This window comes from Hippichthys cyanospilos, chromosome 3, assembly GCF_059441005.1.
Source record: "Hippichthys cyanospilos isolate Australia breed blue-spotted pipefish chromosome 3, RoL_Hcya_1.0, whole genome shotgun sequence".
Lineage (NCBI taxonomy): Eukaryota > Metazoa > Chordata > Actinopteri > Syngnathiformes > Syngnathidae > Hippichthys > Hippichthys cyanospilos.
In genome coordinates, this window is record NC_142371.1 from 8598117 (window position 1) to 8619073 (window position 20957).

At 40.0% G+C, this 20957-nt stretch overlaps 1 protein-coding gene across 1 annotated transcript in view; it reads right to left on the reverse strand.

The window, feature by feature from the left end:
• The window catches only part of LOC148425679 (low-density lipoprotein receptor class A domain-containing protein 4-like), a 156336-nt gene that overhangs the window by 32631 nt on the left and 102748 nt on the right, over window positions 1–20957 (reverse strand). The gene's annotated exons all lie outside the window — the stretch shown is intronic.

The window sequence follows — 20957 nt, forward strand, 5'->3', positions numbered from 1 at the left end:
ACTCCACCATATCCCCTCTGAATCAGGCAAGCTGCAAAAGGCTGGGGTGCAAGCGCACATACTGTATAAACACTGTTCATTCCAGTACAATAAAATCTGCAGTCTAAAAATAACTGTTTCTCAGAACATAAACATTCCTTTTAAGTGACTCTTGAAGAAAAAAAAAACTACCTAGAAAGAAACACATATTTTATTCATCCTGGTGAGGGACAATAAACCACTTGTCTCAATACCAAAGTAGTACTGTATACAAATGCTAAACAATTTGCAAAATGTCTTCACCCTCTTAGTTTGCCATTTTTACATAGCAGTAAAATGAAATGGACTTGCACCAAGCAAAATATACACACTTTAAGTGTCGGAAAACCAACCATGCTCAGAAAGTATTTTTCTAATCAGTCACATAGATATACACAAACTGAGACAAAAAAGAAAAAAGCTGTGCGGGACTGGTAGTGTTTAAAAATGTCTTCATACCATCATAGTCACATAAGAACATACTTCATATATATAGACACACACACACACACACACACACACACACACACATATATATATATATATATATATATATATATATATATATATATATATATATATATATATATATATATATATATATATATATATATATATATATATATATATATATATATATATATAAAATCGTTGTTGTTAATTGGTGCCCTCTTTTGCTACTGACCAAACCACTCACACCACTAAACAATACAAGCACACTCAGACACGCACATTCTGTCTGGAGCGTCAATTTAGTCCCCCAGGGAGCATGCAGTGTGACACCACTAACAGGCCAGACCAGACTAGACAGGCAGCAGACAGATAAATACCAGGCCCTCCTGAATACAAAATGCATCCTCGTCTACTGGTTCCTCACCCCTCTCAATGACTTCAATCCTCGGACACAAGCGCAAACATACACACCATCCACACATCCGCGCAAACTAAAGGACTCACTAAAGGTGTTTCTGATGTTGCACACTTTGTCATTTCAATTTTTGTGTGCTATACATTTTAAAGGTTATTGCGACGGCGGGCTTAAATAAAAAAAATATTGTGGTTAAAACAACATTGATTTTTTTTTTTCAACGACCAATAATGGGGGGGGGGGGGGGGGGGGGGGGGGGGGACTAGTGACCAATTTACAGCGCCATCCTGTGTCTCAGATGAGAAAGGCGATTTGATTCTAGATTGGATCTAGATTTACAGCAAAAGCTTACATTTTTATTTAATCTTTCTGTCAGAAAACATGAGGGAGCCCAGAGGTGCGCAGTAAAAGGTATATTACAAATTTTGCATTCCTTGCAAATAATTTTTTCACCAGGTGAAAAAACAATTCATAAAATAAATAAATAATAATAATCGAACTTGTCAAGTACAAATGCACATACCTCTTGGAGTTATCAATGACAGACTTTAATATACTTAAATGATATAAAAATGTGCCATAACCCTATATATATATATATATATATATATATATATATATATATATATATATATATATATATATATATATATATATATATATATATATTGCACAATGAGTTTACAGGTTATACATTACGCCATTTTTATGCAGTAGGCTTATGCAGGGCAGTTATAATTAAGCTCTGCAAATTCTGCTTTGCAACAAGTAGCACACAAACATGTAGAAAAATTCAAGTAAAATATATTCATTTAAGTCTGCATGTTCTCAAGCATTTTCTAGTCGAGCTCCGGTGCTCTCAGATGCCCTACCCACAGAATTTAGAGCCGATAATCGAGTAAAAATGTTTAAAACATGAATACAAACTTATTTTTATACTCTTGCATTTTAGTTGCACTTCATGGTGGTCTGTTTGACTGCCATTTTTTCTATTTCTTTCCTGCTCCCTCCTCCTGTCCATATGTGGGGGCTGAATGGCTGTACGGATTTAGCCCTGGCCAATAGGAACAAGATTTGAGGTGGGGCCCCTTGGGGGTGCTGATGTGGAGACGGACCAACCAGGTCTGGTTTTGAAGAGAACCTTCTTCTCCTAAGGTGTCTTCCATTAGTGTGTTTCATCTTTATAATGGAAACTCTCATCATCCTAACTTGTATTACAACTACATAATGTGTTCACTTACAGAATTTTTTTTTTTTTTTTTAGTTTTTCCTTACTCTTCTGGGAGCTTAGTTCAGATCAGATGTCATAGTGGACTTTTGGAGCCCTTTGAGACCCTCTAGTTATTAAAATAGTAATAATAAACAATACAATACGCATCAAATATGTTTTTTTTTTTTTACAGAGGGTAGCTGACACCCTTGACTAGTGCTTATCTAATATTAAGCCAATTGATCACTGTAGTGATAACTAAGACTATTGAATGGCAGTGTTTTCACACTTACAACACATGTATTACAAGTAAGTAGGGAATTGAAATCAATTTTTCATATGATGCCTCCTCCTGCCTAAAATGGGGGCTGAATGTCTCACAAGGCACACAATATTCTGTCAGGCTTGAAAGATGAGTGAAAATGCTAAATATACTCGGCATGGCACTGAAAGAGTTAAGGGCTATACAGGTATCACTGTAAAGGTATTGTATTTGACTGGACTTTTTGACCCACTTGAATGAGCAAGGACAATTGAAGTGGATAATTTTGATTAACAGTAACAGACAAACATTCACAGTGCGATGAATTCCTTAACAATTAAACTACACTTAGAAAATACAGTACTAACTGCAATATGCATTGGTATGCTAAATGTATCAAATAACTATTATGTGCCTTGTGGTTTTATAAAATACTCCAAAAATGTGAACCGATGGTTGAAAAGGAGATTGGTCAATGCACTCACGAAAAGACATTTTATCTTGACAAATTAATAAACATGTTCTAATTAATGCAGAGAATTTGGCAACTGGCAAATGCAATTATTATCAACACTAAGAAAATCATATTTTTGTTCACTGGATGAAAAGATTCATTTTCAAAGCAGGTTTTGAGATCTGTACGTCTACATAATTAGATGCATTTAAGATCCTTCCCAATATCAACGATTGCATAATAACTGTATCACCAAAATAATAATGTTGTTGATATCACAATAATTTTATACAGCTAGATAATTTGCAATCCCTAGTCTTAATCAGCATTCCTACTAATTATGAAACCCTTAACAAAAAAGAAAAACACAGGAATGTGATGGGGTATTTTCTCATTCTTTTAAAAACATCCACCTCTCATTATGATATTCTTGAACTAAACACCTCTTTGCCAAAGAACTGAATGGCTACACAGGCCTAAATGAACTGAATGAAACAAAGTGGTTAAGCTTCAACTGTCAGCGCTATGTCTTCATCAGAGACATCAATGTACATACCTCTCCAGATAGTTATACTGCAGACCAAAGTCACGTTCAATAAAACATCTGGCATGCCACATCATATCTGTTGTGTCTTGCCCTTGTCTGACTACAATGCTGTCATGTCCTATATCTGCAGGTCTTATGTTTTGCACACACCCACATACGCGAAATGATTTTTAGTTGAAAACCCAAATTGATACACATCCCCAGACACAGATTTAAGTCTCAAGAAGAACACACGTAGGGAAACAGCTGAATGCCACCTTTTCATAAAAAAAAAAAAACGTAATAAATAAATAACTATACTCATTCTCTTATTTTTGCCGGCACCATAGTACCTACTAAGTAAGTAAGTAAAATCATGTAGAATGCAACTCATTCATTTTCTAGCACTCATCCAGAGTTGAGTCATGGGGGCGGCACCTTCAGCAGGGAAGCCCAGACTTTTCTCAACTCGGACTTTCCTTTATCCAGCCACTTCGTCCAGCTCCTCTGGGGGATCCCCGGGTGATCCCAAGCTAGCAGAGACACATAGTCTCTCCAGAGTGTCCTTGGTCGTCACAGAAGATTTCTCCTGGTGGGACATTCCTGGAACACCTTACCAGGGAGGTGTCCAGGAGGCATGTTAACTAGATCCCCAAGCCACCTCAACTGGCTCCTCCCAATGTGGAGGAGCAGCGGCTCGACACTGAGCCCCTGTCAGATGACCGAGCTTCTCACCCTGTCTCTAATGGAGAGCCCCGGACCCCTGCAGAGGAAACCCATTTCGGCCGCTTGTATCCAGGATCTCGTTCTTTCGGTCACAACCCAAAGTGCGTGATCAAAGGTGGGAGACAGAGTTCGCATCATATACCGATCCGCCTGTCCATCTCCCGCTCCATCCTGCGCTGGAAGTTCGAAAGGAGCAAAACAAGAAAAGTGAGATTGGCGAGCTCGCCTGTGTGTATCTGTTTGTGTGTAAAGGGCATGGGAAGCCGATCAAGAAAGAGACAAATTCAGAGGTTGCAAAAGACGAAACGAAGACTAAGGGGAAGGAAGGGCGAGAGGGAGAGAGAGAGAAACAGTGGATGATCAGCATGTATGGAGCTCTTTGCACCCCTGTGGTAGGGGCCCTGCTGAGCATTGTGATGGGCTCTCTGCCCAGCTGGGCCGATGAGCTCATGTCTGGCTTCAATGCCAATCTCCTGAATTGGCACATGACTTGGCCTCACCCTAACCACCTCAGAGGAAGGGCACAACGTGGCCAAGACTGGAAAAGTCAACAAATATTGTGAAAAAGAGAAAGGAAGAAAAATAGCCAGTGCCAGAGACAGCAAATGTGTATATCATGAAGTGCCAGTGTGTGTATCTGTCAGCCTTTTCTGTCACAATAGTGATAAGAGCCCCAGACCAGACCACAATAATTACACAGCCTCTGAAACAGACAGAAGCTATAATGTGTGAGAGTATTTGAAAGTGAGGGTAAAAGAGATAGAAAGAGAAGAGACATGGATGTGTGCTGTGTGTAGTGTGTGTGTGCGGGAGTGTGTGCGAGCACACGCACAAGTTTTATGCAGCCATAAACAGTGGTGATCACAGAGTGTGGACAGCACAGGTTATAGCCTCCTGCTGTTCAGACTCCATCCCAAGAGTTACAAGTGCACACATGCACATGCGCTCAGACAAGTACACGTTTTTTTTCTTAAAGAACTAAACCATGAATTTCAAAGAGTATTTTAAGATTAATCAAACCATTTGGGTTTCATAGCTTACATTATTCCTTTTGCTTTATTCAGCACAAAATAAGTGTGGAGGGTTGTGGAGGGTTTCACATTGTCATTAACTCTCTATGTTATTATAAACGAATGTAATTAAAATGAGGGTGGCACAATGGAAGAGTGGTAAGTATCTCAACCTCACAGTTAAGAGTCCCAAGTTCAATTCCAGCTTTCTCTGGCCTTCCTGTGTAGAATCATCATAAAATATCTCAATGTGTTTCCTGAAAGGAGAGGTAGGCGTAACAATTTCCAAAGCATTAACTTTACCATGTTTCGCATCACAGTTTATTGTGAACATGGTCAGCAACAATCGTATGGTGTAATTACCGTAAACAAAGTTCAGGTCAAAATTACGAGGGCAACGACAACAACAATAAAGGAGCTGAATGGTATTCACAAATATGAGTTCTCACTACACAAGTATGCAAAGATGGCTTTCACTCATAAAATAACAAAAAAATCCAATTAAAACATACATTGTGTCCGAAAGCATGTGGGAAAATGTGCTACTACGTTGCGAGATGAGGGAATGAATGATTTTTTTTGGTTTGTTTTCCGTAATCATGAAGAGGCATCATGGTAAGAGCATGTTGCAGCACGCACAGCCACCATAGGAAGCTTTAATGTTGAACCTAACTGTAAGAGCAAAACATCAATAACTGTCTGAATGAGAAGAAGAAATATTGTGTGGTTAATTTTTGTTCTTATGAAAACACATAAATTAGCACAAAACTGTTCAGCCTATAGTGAACGGCAACAACGATGCATTTATTGAGACATTTTAAATACAACAAAAGACACTTTACAAAACCTAATTACCATGGTCGAGATGCTGTGTAAAACATGAATTAAAAAAATAATAGAGTGTACAATGTTTTGCAAGTGTTTTTCAACCTATATTTATTTGCATACATGACGAAGACAGGATAATTCATGCTCAAACTGAAAAAAGGTTTATTTATTTATGCAAATACAGTGGGCCCCCGTGTTACGAACTTAATCCGTTCAGCGGCTACGCTCGTAACTCGAACTGCTCGTATGACGGGCAATCGAAACCTATGTTAATTTGTGAATGCGTGCAACGCGTGCAAAAACCTTAGGTAAAAACATCACGACTTTATACACATATTAAAAATGAGTAACATAACCTACTGTACAGTTAAATTAAATAACATAAATATACAAAGGAAAAATGACATTTACCTTTGGGGCGACGTGACTTGAGCTGGGTGGAGGCGGAGGGGAGCAGAGACCAACCCGCAGAATTTATTGATTTATTTTCTTAAACGGGAACCTTTCTCAAAACTAGAACATATCACCGGCGATTTCCTTCTCTTTAATCCATAATATAAGAAGCCTCTCAATTTTGTTGTCGATCGAGGTCCGTCCCCCGGCAAGGAAAGTCTTGCCCTTAGAAGATTGCCAAGCGGTTACGGCCATACTCACGAGCCATGCGTGCGCCTCCTTCGTATTTTTTTTTTATTATCTCCTGCTTGGTTTCTATTGTCATCATCCTCTTACTTCTTCCTTTACCGCCACTTGCAATTTTAGAAGCCATGTCTAACAGATAAAGTTTGCAAAGTCTTCACAACATTCCTTCCTTCCGTTTTTCACTCATTTTCTCTCCTTCCTTCCGTCTCGACCAGCTGTGCCGTCAAGCTAGATAAAGGCGTTCGGCCAATAGCATATCGGCATTTCTGTGATTGACGTGACGCCGGCCAATAGCATCTCCGTGAGTGAGACCGTGACGGACACCGTGACTGAAACAGTGACTGTGACATTGTAAGAGCAATAGCATATCAGCGTTACCGTGTCATGCATGAGCAGATGCTTTCATTAATGTAGCAAAGCGAGGTCAATTGTACGTACACATTGACAGGCAATGCGTGGCGAATTCATAGTTAAAACCATCACTAATTTACACACATATTTAAAATTACTACTGTAATCTACTGTACAGTTAATATAACAAGCATGGATAAACAAAGGATAAGTGACATTTTCCTCTGGGGCGACGTGACTTGAGCTGAGTGGAGACGGAGGTGAGCAGAGACCAACCCGCCGAATTTATTGATTTATTTTCTTAAACAAGAACTTTTCTAAAAACTAAACAAACAAACTAAAACATATCACCGGCGATTTCCTTCTCTTTAATCCATAATAGAAGATGCCTCTCCATTTTGTTGTCGAGCGAGGTCCGTCCCCCGGCAAGGAAAGTCTTGCCCTTAGAAGATTGCCGAGCGGTTTCATCCATACTCACGAGCAAGGTTAACTATGCACGCGCCTCCTTCGTATTTTTTTATTATCTCCTGCTTGGTTTCTATTGTCATCATCCTCTTACTTCTTCCTTTACCGCCACTTGCAATTTTAGAAGCCATGTCTAACAGATAAAGTTTGCAAAGTCTTCACAACATTCCTTCCTTCCGTTTTTCACTCATTTTCTCTCCTTCCTTCCGTCTCGACCAGCTGTGCCATCAAGCTAGTTAAAGGCGTTCGGCCAATAGCATATCGGCATTTCTGTGATTGACGTGACGCCGGCCAATAGCATCTCCGTGAGTGAGACCGTGACTGACACCGTGACTGAGACAGTGACTGTGACATTGTAAGAGCAATATCGTTCTTCGTTGCCGTGACAAGCTTTAACTACTGATTTTGATGACTTGGCAAGGCGAGAATATATGAACTAATACAATGGCCGGCATGTCAGATTGCTCGTAAGGCGAATGGTCTGTGCGTAAGTGGGGGACAAAAAACTCCGCGGGACACGCTCGTAAGTCGAAATGTTCGTAAAAGAGGGTGTTCGTAAACCGGGGGCCGACTGTATTAATTTATCTTGAATTAGATAGTTGTAACATGCTCTAAAAAAGCCAGTACAATTCATTTTTATTACTCTGTTCTTTTAATATTACTTAAGCATTTAGGAACTATTGAAAATGTGCAGAAATGTTAATCATTCTTGTTCGATGTACAACTCTCCAAAGTCCAGGGTCTTAGCTCATATATGAAGTCATATTTTGCACTTCATAATGCACCACCGATTTTCAGTGGGAATCGGATATGGACTCCTGGCAGATCAGTCCAGTACTCAGTACTTACTTGTTGTTTTGACTACTGTAGGTGTGTTCTGATCAAGGTTTTATCTTGAATAGTTGTAACACATGCAGAATATGGCTTGGCATTGTTTTTTTTCTTGTTTTTTTTTTTTTTTATATAAGAAGGTATTTCCCTGAAAAAGACATTGCTTGGACAGCGGCATATGTTGCTCCAAAACCTCCATGTACCTTTCAAACACGAACAGTACCTTCACAGATGTGCAAGTTGCCTATGTCAGAGACACGAACACACACGCGTCAAATATCGCACATGTTGGCTTTTGTGCTAACTTTGTGCTGATAATAACCCACACATTTCTGTCCTCATGCATAGCCCTCTGGACCCAGAAGACACTATGCCCGTGAGTTTCAAAATACCATTTGACATGTGGACTCATCAGACCACAGACACACTTTGCATCAATCTCAGATGAGCTCTGGCCCAAACAAGCCAGTGGTCTTTCTGGGTATTTTTGATGAAACTCTTTACTTGACATGGTCGAGTTCCAACTTACATTTGTAGATGTAGTGACAAAATGTGTTGATTGAAAATGGTTAAATTCAGTGTTTCCTGAGCCCATGCAGCAATCTCATAGACATAATGATTTGGGATTTTGGTTTTCTTCTGTGGTGCCTGAAAGATCGGTCACCTGCATTCAATGTTGATTTCTGGACCATCTACTTACAAGCAGGGCTTTTCTTAACTATTTGATGATATTATGGACAGTAGATAATGAAATCCCCAAATTCCTTGTAATAGTACATTGAAAAGCCTTGTTCTTAAACTATACATTATTTACTCACGCAGTTGTACGTAAATTTAACACCATTTTTTTTTGTGAACAAAATATGACTAATGTTTAAGGCTTCTCCTTTTATCCCCAATGATCCAAATTAGCCTGTTCCTCTGTGCATTGCTTCTAACAGGTATTGTTTGAGCATCTCCCAACTTTCCCAGTTTTTGTTGCCCCTGCCTCAGCTGTTCTGCAGGAGAGAACCCACACAGACACAGGGACAACACGCAAACTCTACATGGGATGGCCGGAGTGAGCTGTGACATCAAAAGTAGAAAAAAACGTTGTTTGAATATTTTCTTTACAATATGTTCTATGCATTCCATTCGTCTAAGTATTGTGATGTTATTTTAGTTTTGTGTGTGTGTGTAGAAGTAAATCTCCCACATATTCATCTATAAATGTCATAACATAAGCTAAAGCCCAGTGGGTCAGCAGGTTTGGAACAGATGGATGCTCATCATGAACAAGTAGCACAGATCCAAACACTTCAAGCGCTCTTTTTTTCTGCCAGTCTGGCCATACCACACAAAATGCTATGTCTCCCATATTAGGGCATATAATAAAAACATTACGTTAGGTGAGAGATGCTGGGCTCCAAGCTCGGAATGACAGATGGATGCTGGCGGGAACATGTTGCAGCACAACAGACCTGCTACCACCCTGGCAGAACTTTGAAAAATTCAGGTTCGCACGAATGAGCAAGCTACATTAACATAGTCGCTTCGTTTGGACCCCTCACCGAAATGCGTGGATCTCAAACACATGTCATACCACATAGGTTTGATAGCTTCCAGGGTGGTTCGCTCAGCATACAGTTTAGAAACAGCACAGCCCCTGACAGTGAGTCTGAGCCCAGCCAACATTCCCTACTGACTGCCTTTTTTGCATCCAGTACAAACAAGGAGCTGACAGCTTGTACCAGAGCAGCAAGGGTCCCTGCTCCATGTGCAGCTTCCCTCCAGCTTCTCTTAACAGTACTTGCATGAAGGACAATAGGGGAGCTGTCGAATCGCCCCATAATGGCATGGAACCTTGTTGCTCACGGCAGAGGTGCTAAAACAGACAATGCATAAGACTACATTGTTGCTGCCTCCAAAACAATTTGACAAGAGGAAGAGACAGCGTCATTATCTTTTTTTCCGCTCAATACACAAAAACGAAGAACAAAGAATCAAAAAACATGACGACAAATCATTTTTTTTAGGGGGGCATTTTTATATTTTGTCAGAAAGCGGTCTAAACCTTTTCATATAGTGTAAACGCATTACAAAAGTGCACCCTTTGGAATTACCTGGATTTCTTTAAAAAAAAAAAAGTCATAAACTTCATAAAAGTCAATACAATAGACAATCACAGTTTACTGAAACCTGAACCACCAAAATATGTTTCCTGGTTTTTTCAGAAAACTACATGTAAACGTAAAAACATTTGAGAAATTTGAATTGAATTAGCTTTTTTCAGAAAAAATGGTTTTAGTTCAGTAGTATTCCTCGGTTATTCGGTTGTTGGTGTCGATCTTTCTTTTTAGTTGTGTTGCCACAGTATACATAACAAAGTTATTTCTTTTTAAAAAGGAAACTTAGATTACTGATTACTTGCTTTTAAAGCCGCATTTTGTAAAGTTAAGAATTGCCATTCACTGGCGTTACATGAATGCACCACAAACACTACTGTGCCACAGAGAGACCATACTTGGGAAGCAGATATCAAGCGAGCGAAAGAGCGACCGAATACAAATACAATTCGCCATTGGTTTCAGTACACAATAGCGCATAATCAACAAAACTTGGGCAAATATGTCAACACCGGTTAGTTACCACGAGCTTCTGCGGACAAACAAGGAGGCCACAGCCAGAGGTGGGAAGTCCATCGGCATCGAAACCTAACAACTGACACAAGTGCTGCACAAGATGCACTCCATGGCAAAAATCCAATATTTTCACACTTTTCTAGACAGAAAGACATCAATCCATCTAACCATTTTCTCCCACTTTATCCGGGGTCACCAGCTTGAGCAGGGAAGCCCAGACTTCCCTCTCCCCAGCCACTTTGTCCAGCGCCTCCAGGAGAATCCCCAGGCGTTCCCAGGCCAGCCAAGAGACATAATCTTTCCAGCGTGTCCTGGGTCATCCCCAGGGCCTCCTCCCAGTTGGACATGCCTGGAACACCTGACCAGGGAGGCATCCAAACCAGATGCCCAAACCAACTCAACTGGACCCTCTCAACGCGGAGAAGCAGCGGCTAGACACTAGTGCCTCCCGGATAACTGAGAATCTCACTTGATCACTATGGAAGAGCCCAGACACTCCGTGGGGGAAACTCATTTCGTACGTGTGTATCCGGGATCTCGTTCTTTCGGTCATGACTCACAGCTCTTGACCGTAGGTGCAGGAACGTAGATCGACCAGTAAATAGAGAGCTCCCCCTTTTGGTTCAGCTCTTTCTTTCCTACCGTCATTTGTGAACAAGACCCCAAGAGACTTAAACTCTTCAAATTGGGGCAGGACCTCATCTCCGGTCTGGGTTGATGACAAACAAGATATAAAAATAAACTATTTCAAGTGAGCAGATAAATTGAGAGCATGTCAAAAGCGTGAAACCTGTGCCAGGTCATTGTCAGTCACAATCACCAGATATATGTTGGTCAAAGACCATTTATTAGCAGTGTGAAACATAGCAGTCATTCGTGACAGACTTTCATGCATCACATGAGTTTGAAAAACCTTGAAAAGACTGTGTTGCTCCTGATGTCTGTGCATCACATGTTAGTGACGCTCTGGTCACTCAGGTCAAGGCACTGGTGACCTTACGTTCAATCTCTTGGTAAAACCTGTGGTGCAGCCTTCTCAGTTGAAAAACTTTGTGGATTGTATTGCATACCTTTTGCACTGTCTGCAAAATTTTCCATCACACTGTAAGCGTGTAAATCACTGCATTTTTTTTTTCGTGCATCCCGCTACGCAAGCTTGACTTCCACAACTGGCTGTCTGGTGACGTCATGACTTAGTGCGCCTCCGACGTATGTAAGCCAACAGGAAGAGGATTTAAGATTTTTTTAATTTATTATTAATTATATCAGTTGAAGGAAATTGAAATTGATTCTGAAATGCAGTAATCGAGAATCTTATCGATTTCCTGGCATGCCCCTAATATATACATATACATGTTTTACATTGCACAATGATGCTTTTCATTTTGTATCATATAACCAGTCGTTGAAAACTGTATCTAAAATGCTACTCCAAATTTTCCATGAATGAACTATATCTAACAGATCTGACAGAATAAGAAAAACATGTTTATTATCAATCATGAAAGGAGTGCTGTGGAAGAATCTCAGCACCCCTTTTAGTCATCATCATCTTGAGCCCTCATTAGTCCTCTCCCCACCCACCCTCCCATTTTCTCACCCAGTAGGGGAACTCACCCCAGTCACAGTTTCTTGTCCCCTAAAAGTGTAGAAAAATCTACCACCCAGGCTTGAGCGCATACCACATACACAGCCCTCATGAACCAACACATTCATATTGGTTCTATGAAATGCACACAGCTTACACACATACTCTCTGGTCTACAGAGGCTCCTAACATGGGCATGAAGTAGGCACATTAATTACATGAACAGTAGGGGTTTCCAACCCTGCCATGTCCACGGTGGGCTTTGAGATATTTAATGAACCTGCCATTGCGATGACTACCCCCCTTAACCTAGTGCTAATGAGACTCGCACAAACGAAAATGCACCGTAGGAGAAGTCAAGTCACAGGGATTTGCAACAAACAGGAATTAAAAAAAAGAAAAGACAAAACACCAAAGCTGTTTTGATATTCACCATTCTCATTTGATCCTTCCCAACATAATGCATCCAGTCTGATGAAATCCTTATGGCTCTATATTCTCTAATGACTCATGGGAGCATTTTTAAAGACGCAATTACTGTATACACACAAGACAAAACATGTTTGAGTATCATTCACATTTATGCGGGTGCTAATGATGCTTTCCCAGTATTGTCTGTAAGAGGTTACATTATATCTCTAAGGTTAATAAAATCAGTTTAATATGTTCACCAACAAGCTTAAATCTAATGTACAGTGGCGCATCCTGAATTCTTTTCGCAAGTGACAATGCACTCTTGCAAATTGTGCTACTGTGGGAGGATTTGAAAAGAGCCAGTATTATTTAACAAGATACTGCGCCACAAAATTGTGGAATTAAATAAATCTCAAGGCAAAAAACTCGAAAACACAAAAACAAAGGGAAGTTCAATTTCAAAAATATCATTACGAGTTCTGAGATGATTTATTGAAGTGCACATATTTGGCATACTTGTCTACCTGATTTTTTTTACCTGGTTGAGGGGGCCCAACAAATTTTGTCTCACTCAAATTACTATGCAAAAAAGTTGAGTTCTTAGGGCTGTTGACGCAACCCAAATGTGTAAAACGGACATGTAGACACATGCTTGACAATTCTGTGGATAGGTGGAAATCATAAAAAGCTTCCCACCAAGCAAAACTAGGTTAAAATAGATTGAACTGATGTCACTTGTGTCTGTCCAAAAAAAAACAAAAAAACATCAGGTTGAAAGGTGAAAATATGTCATTTGTAAGCCCTTAAAAGAAGTCTGTAAAAGTAATTTCTTTTACATTCTAAATTTGATTGAAAAGTGAAATGCTTCAAGTTGTTGCTTGAAATGCTTCAAATTAATGTCTCACATTCTTGTGTCAGTAGTCCCCCTTGCATAAGAAAAAATCAGGAAATTGCCATTTATCAGGAATCAATATCTGGGCCCCAGCGTTCATCCACAAAGGTTCTTAACCACAGGACTGGACTCCTCAGCAGCTGGAAGTAGGTGTGTGTAGTGAGGTCAGACCTCTTTGGATGAGCTAAACAAAAAAATCAACTTATTTTTCAACTATGTTTAAACAAAATTAAGACCACATTGGATGGGATAAAGGCAGCACGGTGGCAGACTGGTTAGTACGTATACCTTAGAGTTCAGAGGTTCCGGATTCAATCCCCGCTTGCTGTGCGTGCGTGACAGAGCAGATTTGCAAAAAGGATGGATTTCCGACATAACAAAATCTTGATGTTGGATTGAATCCGGTTTGTATGTATAACTGTGTGTGTGTGTGTGTGTGTGTGTGTGTGTGTGTGTGTGTGTGTGTGTGTGCGTGTGTGTGTAGGTGTGTGCGTGCGTGTGTGCGTGTCTGTGCGTGTGTTTGTAACATGGGGGCTAATGTGATAGCCCTAAACGCTCGACAGTAATAAGAGGTTAGGCATCGCTGCAGGTAAGAATGTATATTATGTGCCTAATTAATACATAATAAATTTCACAACTGACAAGGGTGACAAGATTATACGCTGCTTGCTATGTTAAGAAAACCTAGCTAGCACAATTAGCATGATATTAAAAAGGTGTCTTGCAAAAAAAAAGGGGGGGGGGGGCAGGCCATCAGCAATCCCAATTTTTCCCACGTTTGACTGGAACTGCATTAATGTGGAGAATATCCATCTTTGAAGAGCCAAATGGCAGGGCAATGCTCGGGTTACATTTCAACATCAGTAGTCCATATCCTCCAGTGTGACTAGCTTCACAAAGCATCCTGCCACATACAAGTAGAAAAGTGCAAATTTGATGTGACAATGAACATAAGGCCCAACTTGATAAGCAAAGGGCACATTTTGGTTTGCTCAACCCGGAGCGCCTGCATATCAAAAATCTGCATTAAAGTATTAAATACAGAACCAGAAAAGTGCAGACTTTTACTTCTTTGACCAGATGCACACTTAAATTTCGAGGTTATTGGTTAAGGACCCTATTTTAGTACAAGTTCCCTTGGTGTTAAAATGTGTGCATCTCCAATTTGGTGCTGGTGCAAGTCTGTTCTACCGTGTTTGGGACTGCGATGCGTCTGTCTGGGCCTTCCAATGCGCACTTGGTTGCCCAATGCACTGATAATTTGATTACAGGAAGTAAACTGTTTGGTGTAAAAACAGGTGCCTGCTAATTTTTATGCTGGGGCAAATTTACTTTGAGTTTTTGTGATTTCCATAGACCGGCTATGCTTCAAAAGGCGTCCTGGCAGACTAGGAAGTGGCACATCTGCAAATTTCAAAATATAGACTAGAGTTTAGATGACCTAAAAGGTTGCCCTTCGCTCGGCACAGCTGGCATAAATACAATTTTGGTGGATTAGATAGAGGCGCAAGAATATTCCATTTATAAATATGACAACAGCGTGTGACAGTTCCTCAGTATTATAGAAATCAATTCAGTGAGCAAATGATAAGCATTATTATCATAAAAACATTTGAATAGCACTGTGACGCCCAGCACAATTATTGGGGTGGAAAAGTTGCATAAAATTCTTGTTTGGGAAAGCTTGTAGGTCCACTGCCGTGTTCTTTAATTGAAGCACCTGTGAGCTTGTTAATGGCTTTTACTCAACAGTTTTAATGCCAACAGTTCATGTATAACACGTCACGTCATGTCTGGGACAAGATCATCAGTTCCCAACAAGATAATACATTGTAGTGTCATTTCAGTTACACCACACCCACAAGACATTTGTCAACATTGATGGGATACGGCTGTGAATGCCCTCGGCATTGTAGTGTTAATACTGTTACGTTAGCATGCTGTAGCTAAAATAGTCTATTGTCACAGAGATAAAAAAAATGTGACATTTAGACCGAATGGAATCATGTCATTGGATGAAACATCTTTTCTTCCTCACTTCATACTTTACAATTTCATCAAATGTGCCATTTGTTTCATGCTCAATCCCGCCGTCCATTTCCAGTTGTGACTGAAAAGTGTGTGAGCTTGAGGTAAGAGCCAAATGATACCAAACCAACACATCTCTTTCCAAATGATCATTTCATCTTACCTTTGGAGTAGAAAGCCACTTGTGCATGACTTTTCATTCCCAAATCAGATCCCATTTCTCTCCACCGCTCAAATGCAAAACCGATATTTACGCGGGTAAGAACCAGATTTAAAACCCGGCAACAATCTTCTGAGACAGTTGTCACGATTGTTACTTTCGTTATCTTTCCGCTGAGTCACTGGGTGGGGCAATATTTCTTAACCAAATGTAGAATCCATTACCACAAAATGCTAGCTGCTGATCGCGACTGTGTGACAACGCCAAAACAAGCACGCGCAGGACAGAGCGGGACAATTCAAACCCGAATTCAGTCGCAAAACTAATGGCCAAAGCTTTTTAGGAGTACCCACTGTGCACAACTAAGGTGTCAATTTGTGGAGTAGAAAATGTTTGAGTCATAAATGGACAAATAAAAAGGTAGAGTTGTTTTGGGGCAAAATCCTTACGTGGTGCAGCTTTAATTTCAAAGCCTGCTGGTAATATACCCAAACATGCCTTCGTTGCTCTTCAAACTATTCAGCTATTCGAGCATTATTCCATTTCTCATGACTGTTTGTCATACAGACACCAACATACCATAACAGTTCTCTTTACATACAAGCTTTGACATGCACACACTGCTCTCCATTTTCTGAAGGAGCCCGCATCTTTGAATTTAGTAACGCAGCTGCGGCATGACATACTCTAATCCCATGAATTCTGTTTTGCTGCCATCAAACTAAATCTTATATCCCGCGACCACCTCATGTTTCAGAATGTTATGCACATTTACACTCGCAAGCAGATCAATGAGAGGCATACAAACTCGCTCCGATTGCTGGTCAGGAGGCCCACCCAGAGGTGGTAGGCACCATACCACACAGTCAGCCTGTCATCTAAAATTGTTTTGTCTTCAATCAACCTAGTGGGGCCAGTTTGTCATGCAAATGCAGCCCAAGCTTGCCTTCCTTTGTTGGCTTGACAGATTAGCGAGTGTTAATGTGCATGTGCATGGCATCTGTGGTGATTTTTTTTCTCTCTTTTTTCCATTTTCCCGCCTCCCCGGGACATTATGGTGCGTATAGAGATGTTTCTTCCAACTTCTAACTTTAGTATCATCTTTATTGTTGCAATGGTCTGACATACGGAATTTCTGAGCTATAGTCATAAATTTATATTTTTGGTATATCATGTAAACATATTTCATTCATTCATTCCAGTTTTTTACAGATGCAATTAAAAATGTCTTGACCATTGAGTATTTCTTAAAAAAAAAAAAAAAAAAAAAAAAGATCTAGTGGGTGAATTGATGTTGTAAATGCAAATGCAAACGGACCCATAAGTTTTATCTATTAGAAAGCAGACTGGAGTTGTCACTTGGCATCAAACAACAGGTGGCCCTGGCCATTGTTGACAGCATATTTAAGTTTCACCGTCGCACTTTGAGTGTGATTGTCAAGGGCCTATGACTGAAAATCAAGTAGTTGTTGGAGGAGGAGGGGTTGTAAGGAGATTTAAAGGTAACCTGTGCTTTAAGGTGGTCTTTTCACTTTCGCTCGCCTATTGCTTCTCTTGCCTCCTCTTGGTTTGCGCCTTCCTCCAGTACCTCTTTAAGAGGCAAACATGCACCCCCTACCACATAGGAAAGTTAAAAAGCAAAAGTATGAAACAGAAGTTTGCATAGTCACCTTAGAGTTAATGTAAGGTCACGGGTTCAAATTTGGGCTTGGGCCCTCCTGTGAGGAGTTTCCATGTTCCCCGGTGGTCGCTTGGGTTTTTATCAGGTATTCCCATTTCGTACAGTTGGCACAGTTTGAGTGGTTGTAGTTTAGTACTGTAGACGTCATGCATGAACGACACACGCAGACATCGGATCTGTCCGCTATTTTTATTAATCCCCCAGCAACACAGTTCGTTTTGCAAGGTTGTTGCTTCCATAAGTGCCCAATGTTATGTTCAAGACTTTGAATTCGTGACTGTGGATGGTTGTTTACAGGTACAACCAGCCGAGGATGTACTCTGCTGGTCACCCAAGGATTAACTTGAGTGAACAAACTGAACATTTCCATTGCCCATTGTAGGAAAGTGCTGTTACCCAATGTTGTAGTGGAAAACAACAACAAAAACATCAGAATACAAACACATCATTTTTTTTTGCAGTTCACGACTATTCCAAAAAGGGTCCCCAACCCCCTTTTGTGTCCTGAGTCACCAGTTGAGATGTACAGATACTGTAAATACCACTATATCAAGGATCCAAAATTAAGGACAGAGTAACTACACCGTTTATAAACCAGAATAGCAAAAGGTTGTTTTAAGATACGTTAATATGTTACCAGTGGCGGTTCGTGACTTTCACAGGTACGCATTCTGTGATGTCAAACTCGAATAAATACCCTTCATGCCCACACATATGCATTACTGAGCTACACAGGCTATTTTCTGGAGCTTTTAAACCTCAATAAACCCGCATGAGCCATTAAAACTTGTCACTATACGTGATGCTGTTAAAACTTTAATGAATTCATAATTTCAAATAAATATCCACGAAATTTTATGAAGTCCAAATTACAAATCGCAATTTAATATCAGAACATCATTCTATTTTTTGACTAATAATTGAATATGAATGAACTAAAATAACATAAATATATTAAAAATGAAACGATAAATAACTTACCAAAACAAATGGTGGTCACAATCGATCAGTCTTTTCAATATCTCCAGATTTTTCTTGACCTCTTCATGTTTCTCTTGGCACTGAGATGTACAGTGTATCCAGTCAGGTGTTCCCAAAAACGCCGTAGCACATTGAGGAGCTCTCTTTACCTTCGAACTGAGGGTAATGCAATACTGTATTGTATATCCACTCGGGTGTCTCAAGAAGGTTTTAAAAGCACTGTAACGTGTGTGTCCAGCCCTGCTTTGGTATCTCGTTGCTGCCTTGGTTAAACAATTGAAGTTTGCAAATCCAGTGTAGCATATCTTATGACTCGATTGGCTATTACAGCTGTCTATTTAAAGTATACGGGCCGCTCACATATCCATTTGCGCTCGCGCAGAAGCCCACAACTGTTGAAGCAAATTCCCTAGCGTCTCCCGGGGCAGGCAGATTACATACAGCCTGGCGACACAAGTTAGCTGAATTCTAATTGGCTAAAACCTCCAACTTAAAACTACAACATTTGAAGGAGTGTAACCAAATGGATATAATATGATGACACCAAAAGAACAGAATATGGAGAATAATTTCATAAATTAAAAATTATTATAAAAATTATATATATATATATATATATATATATATATATATATATATATATATATATATATATATATATATATATATATATATATATATATGTATAGATAGTGACAATGAATTTAAAATTAAATTGGCTTTCATTATAGTTATTATAGTTATAATAATGATGTCAGGTTATTTTGGAAAGCAGAGAAGAAAGGCCTAGTGGGCCCTGACGGCCCACCACTGTATGTTACAGTATATAATATGACAGATTGAATTAAAAGCATACAACTGGTTAAATTTAAAAGTTGTAATACTGAAACAACATTTTGCTGTTATTTCATTTTGTGTACATTTAAAATATATAGATTTCTTTTCTGTATTTCTTTTCACCTCTTTCCCACACACTTTTATTTTGCTTTTTTTATTTTCAGTATCTGGCCCCTCTTTCCCCCACTCAGCCATCCATCTGCTTATGTGTGTCAGAGCATCACAGGGCCGTCAGAGTCAATAGTGTCCCAGTAGGCAGCACGGGTCAGGTAATAAATCTCTCGCCCCTCTCCAGTGTGGTGTCATGGAGTCCCCCCACCCTTTCTCCAAGCTCAGCGGGACAGGGCAGAATTGGCCAGTGCAGATCCGGGTAAGTGTGGAGAGACCACCATAAAGCCACTTTATCAGCAGGCATGCAGTGGACTTGCAGCATAAAGGGAGCCATAACCAGAGGGGAGCTATGCAAATTTCTATTTATTATGTTTGACAGCCTGCAATTGGCTGGTGACCAGTCCAGGGTGTACGCCGTCTCTCACCAAAAGTTAGCTGTGATAGGCCTCGGGTCAATGTCAAACTCTCATTGCCCAATGTTGTTTTTTTCTAGTTTAATGGAAGGGTATTAACATTTTTACTCAACTACTGAACTACTATACAGTTTATACATGCAGTGCACTTGCATCAATGATGAATGGCAAATGATAAATACATGCAACATTTCAAATGACTGGCTCAGTGTAAACGAAATAAAAAGAAGTTGAAAGTTGAAATTACAGAGCAGACAAGCAGAAATGTTTGAATGAATGAGGCCATCAGCGAATGTGCGAAGGCCACCAGCTTGAATGTTGCTGATTTTAATGCCGAAATCAAACTTCTTTGACACTGGAGCCTTCTCCTTCTGTCAGGTAGTTAACCCCAAAAAACAGCCATCTTTAGATTTACTTCTGTGGGTTCACGAGTGCAAGCTAGGAGAAGGATAACATAACCTCACCATGTATTCAAACTCTGCGATGTCAACATAATTTAGAAGAGCCATGCAGCGTGCAAGCCTGACTATTCTGGCAACTCAACAGACTGCGCCCCTAATGCCCTGAGAATGCTGATTCATTCAATCTTTTCTTCCAGTCTTCGATTCCTGATTGGTCCTTATTGGTCCAACTTCCCTATTTCCTCAGTTCTTTTGTTTGACTCTTTTCCTGTCATCAACTCTGATGCTTCTCACATCCTCTCTTCCTCTTGCTGCCTTCCGCTCTCTTCTCTGGTCATTGACTCACTCCACAGATATTTTCTTACTCTGTTCCTCTTCTGGCACTCTTAGTTTTGATTCATTTTGGAGAGCAGAGTCTGGTCAATGTGCAGAGGCTGAACATTTAAAGATCCATATCATAGAAATTCAACTTTTTGTAACCATGTCACAGTGTTAAATTTTCAACCTAAACACCCCCAAAGTGTTTTCTTTCACTGAATTTCTTGCTTATTCTGTGCCCTCAGCACCGCCCAGCCCGAGCAGAAAAACATAACTCGCGAAAGACATTGTGACGATAGAAGGCTGTTGTACCGCCTCTATCTC